Raw genomic sequence first — 4,940 nt, 5'->3', positions numbered from 1 at the left:
CCTCAACTTGATGAATGTGATGATCCGTGACACTCATCATCATTCTCACCTATGAATGTGTGCCTGACAACCACCTCCGTTCTATTTTAGATTGAGTGAATATCTCTTGGATTCCTTAATCAGAATCTTCGTGGTATAAGCTAGAATTGATGGTGGCATTCAAGAGAATTCGGAAGGTCTAAACCTTGTCTGTGGTATTCTAAGTAGGATTTGAAGATTGAATGACTGTGACGAGCTTCAAACTCCTGAAGGCTGGGCGTTAGTGACAGACGCAAAAGAATCACTGGATTCTATATTGTAGCCACTGACAACAGTGATGCTCAATATACAGCTTGCCATGGAAAGGAGTAAGAAGGATTGGATGAAGACAGTAGGAAAGCAGAGAGATGGAAGGGACAAAGCATCTCCATACGCTTATCTGAAGTTCTCACCAATGAATTACATAAGTATCTCTATCTTTATGCCTTATTCTTATATCATCCATAACCATTTGAATCTGCCTGACTAAGATTTACAAGGTGACCATAGCTTGCTTCATATCAACAATCTCCGTGGGATCGACCCTTACTCGCGTAAGGTTTATTACTTGGACGATCCAGTGCACTTGCTGGTTAGTTGTGCGAAGTTGTGATAAAGAGTTGAGATTACAATTGTGCATACCATGTTGATGGCGCCATTGATGATCACAATTTCGTGCACCAGAGGCCACAACCAAACTCTAAGTTTGGTGTTGAACTCCCACGTTCAAACTCTAAGTTTGGTGTCGGGAGGTCCCAACAATGCTCTGAACATCTGTGAAGTTCCATGAGAGCTCACTGTCAAGCTATTGACATTAAAAAAGCGCTTATTGGGAGGAAACCCAATTTTTATTTATCTATATTTCTATTGTTCTTTTATATTTTATTAGGTTTATGATCATGTGGAGTCACAAAATAATTGCAAAAATTAAAAATGGAATAAAAAACAACAGAAGAAAAAGCATACCCTGGAGGAAGAGCTTACTGGCGTTTAAACGCAGTAAGGAGCATTTGGCTGGCGTTCAATGCTAGAACAGAGCTTGAATCTGGCATTGAACGCCAGAAACAAGCAGCAGTCTGGCATTTAAATGCCAGGATTACACCCTGAAGAGAGCTGGCGTTAAACGCCAGAAGCAAGCATGGAAGTGGCGTTCAACGCCAGAAACATGCTGCAGATTGGCGTTGAACGCCCAAGACAAGCATGGAAGTGGCGTTTAACGCCAGAAACATGCTGCAGTCTGGCGTTAAATGCCAGGATTGCATATAGAGGGCATTTTACACGCCTAAAGGGTGCAGGGATGAGAAATCCTTGACACATCAGGATCTGTGGATCCCACATGATCACCTCAGGATCTGTGGACCCCACAGGATCCCCACCTACCTTCTCCCTCTCTCTCACACCTTTTCATAACACTCTTCTCCAAACATCATTCACCCATCACCTCAATCACTCTTCCCCATCACCTCTTCACCGCTCACATCTATCGACTTTTCCCCATAAACCCTACCTACCTTCAAATTCAAAATCTCTTTCCCACCCAAACCCACCCTAAATGACCGAACCCTAACCTCTCTCCCTCCACTATATAAACCCCCCATCTTTCTTCATTTTCACACAGCACAACCCTCTCTTCTCCCTCTTGGCCGAATACACACCACTCTCCCTCTCCTCTATCTCTTCTTCTTCTTTTTCATCTATTCTTTCTTCTTTTGCTCGAGGACGAGCAACATTATAAGTTTGGTGTGGTAAAAGCATAGTTTTTTTTTGTTTTTCCATAACCATTGATGGCACCTAAGGTCGGAGAAACCTCTAGAAAGAGGAAAGGGAAGACAAAAGCTTCCACCTCCGAGTCATGGAAGATGGAGAGATTCATCTCAAAAGCCCATCAAGACCACTTCTATGAAGTTGTGGCCAAGAAGAAGGTGATCCCTGAGGTCCCTTTCATGCTCAAGAAAAATGAGTATCCGAAGATCCGACATGAGATCCAAAGAAGAGGTTGGGAAGTTCTTACCAACCCCATTCAACAAGTCGAAATCTTAATGGTTCAAGAGTTCTATGCCAATGCATGGATCACTAGGAACCATGATCAAAGTATGAACTCGAATCCAAAGAATTATCTTACAATGGTTCAGGGAAAATGCTTAGATTTCAGTCCGAAAAATGTAAGGTTGGCATTTAACTTGCCTATGATGCAAGAAGACGCACGCCCCTACACTAGAAGGGTCAACTTTGATCAAAGGTTGGACCAAGTCCTCATGGACATATGTGTGGAAGGTGCTCAATGGAAAAGAGACTCAAAAGGCAAGCCGGTTCAATTGAGAAGACTGGACCTTAAGCCTGTGGCTAAAGGATGGTTGGAGTTCATCCAACGCTCCATCATCCCCACTAGCAACCGATCCGAAGTAACTGTGGATCAGGCCATCATGATCCATAGCATCATGATTGGAGAGGAAGTAGAAGTTCATGAAGTCATCTCTCTAGAACTCTACAAAGTAGCCAAAAAGCCCTCCACCTTGGAAAGGCTAACTTTTCCTCATCTTATTTGCCATCTATGCTACTTAGCTGGAGTTGTCATAGAAGGAGACATCCTCATTGAAGAGGACAAGACCATCACAGAAGAGGATGGAGCAAACAAGAGAGCCCATTCATGGATCTCAAGAGACGCATGAGGAAGCTCATCATCAAGAAATCCCTGAGATGCCTCAAGGGATGCATTTTTCTCCAAACAACTATTGGGAACAACTCAACACTTCTCTAGAAAGATTGAGTCATGACATGAACCAATTAAGGGTGAAACACCAAGAGCACTCCATCATTTTCAACAAGATTAGAGAATATCAAAGAGCTATGAGGGAGGAGTAACAAAGGCAAGGAAGAGACATAGAGGAGCTTAAGAACACCATTGGTACTTCAAGGAGAAGGCACCACCATCACTAAGGTGGACTCATTCCTTAACTTCCTTGTTCTTATCTCTCTGTTTTTCGGTTTTTAAGCTTCATGTTTGTCTATGTTTGTGTCTTTATTACATGATCATTAGTGTCTAGTAACTATGTCTTACGGTGATGAATAATTCCATGAATCCTTCACCTTTCTTAAATGAAAAATGTTTTTAATACAAAAGAACAAGAAGTACATGAGTTTCAAATTCATCCTTGAAATTGGTTTAATTATATTGATGTGGTGACAATACTTTCTGTTTTCTGAATGAATGCTTGAACAATGCATATTTTTTATCTTGTTGTTTATGAATGTTAAAATTGTTGGCTCTTGAAATAATGATGAAAAAGAGAAATGTTATTGATAATTTGAAAAATCATAAAATTGATTCTTGAAGCAAGAAAAAGCACTGAATAACAAAAGCTTGCGAAAAAAATGGTGAAAAAAATATAAAAGAAGAAGAAAAAGCAAGCAGAAAAAACCAATAGCCCTTAAAACCAAAAGGCAAGGGTAAAAAGGATCCAAGGCTTTGAGCATCAATGGATAGGAGGGCCTAAGGAAATAAAATCCAGGCCTAAGTGGCTAAATCAAGCTGTCCCTAACCATGTGCTTGTGGCATGCAGGTCCAAGTGAAAAGCTTAAGACTGAGTGGTTAAAGTCGTGATCTAAATCAAAAAGAGTGTGCTTAAGAGCTCTAGACACCTCTAACTGGGGACTTTAGCAAAGCTGAGTCACAATCTGAAAAGGTTCACCCAGTCTTGTGTCTGTGGCATTCATGTATCCGGTGGTAATATTGGAAAATAAAGTGCTTAGGGCCACGGCCAAGACTCATAAAAGTAGGTGTGTTCAAGAATCAACATACTTAACTAGGAGGATCAATAACACTATCTAAACTCCGAGTTCCAATGGATGCCAATCATTCTAAACTTCAAAGGATAAAGTGAGATGCCAAAACTGTTCAGAAGGAAAAAGCTACAAGTCCCGCTCATCTAATTAGAACAAATATTCCCTGATATTTTGAGATTTATAGTATATTCTCTTCTTTTTATCCTATTTGATTTCAGTTGCTTGGGGACAAGCAACAATTTAAGTTTGGTGTTGTGATGAGCGGATAATTTATACGCTTTTTGGCATTATTTTTAAGTAGTTTTTAGTATGATCTAGCTACTTTTAGGGATGTTTTTATTAGTTTTCATGCAAAATTCACATTTTTGGACTTTACTATGAGTTTGTGTGTTTTTATGTGATTTCAGGTATTTTCTAGCTAAAATTGAGGGACCTGAGCAAAAATCTGATAGGAGGCTGACAAAGGACTGCTGATGCTGTTGGATTCTGACCTCCCTGCACTCGAAATGGATTTTTGGGAGCTTTAGAACTCCAAATGACACTCTCTCAACTGCGTTGGAAGGTAGACATCCAGGGCTTTCCAGTAATATATAATAGTCTATAATTTGTTCGAGTTTAGACGATGCAAACTGGTGTTCAACGCCAGTTCCATGCTGCATTCTGGAGTAAAACGCCAGAAACACGTCACAAACCAGAGTTAAATGCCAAAAACACGTTACAACTTGGCGTTTATCCCCGAGAGAAGCCTCTGCACGTGTAAAGCTCAAGCTCAGCCCAATCACACACCAAAGTGGGCCTCGGAAGTGGATTTCTGCATTTGGACTTATTTCTGTAAACCCTAGTAACTAGTTTAGTATAAATAGAACTTTTTACTATTGTATTAGACATCTTTAGCTTTCCTTAGATCATTTTTGGAGACTATTGATCACGTTTGGAGGCTGGTCATTTGGCCATGCCTGAACCTTGTTCTTATGTATTTTCAACGGTGGAGTTTCTACACACCATAGATTAAGGTGTGGAGCTCTGCTATACCTCGAGAATTAATGCAATTACTATTGTTCTTCTATTCAATTCAAGCTTATTCTTATTCTAAGATATTCACTGCACTTCAACCTGGTGGATGTGATGATCCGTGACAC

Source organism: Arachis duranensis, chromosome 1, assembly GCF_000817695.3.
Source record: "Arachis duranensis cultivar V14167 chromosome 1, aradu.V14167.gnm2.J7QH, whole genome shotgun sequence".
NCBI classification, from domain to species: Eukaryota; Viridiplantae; Streptophyta; class Magnoliopsida; order Fabales; family Fabaceae; genus Arachis; species Arachis duranensis.
This window is presented reverse-complemented; position numbering follows the sequence as displayed.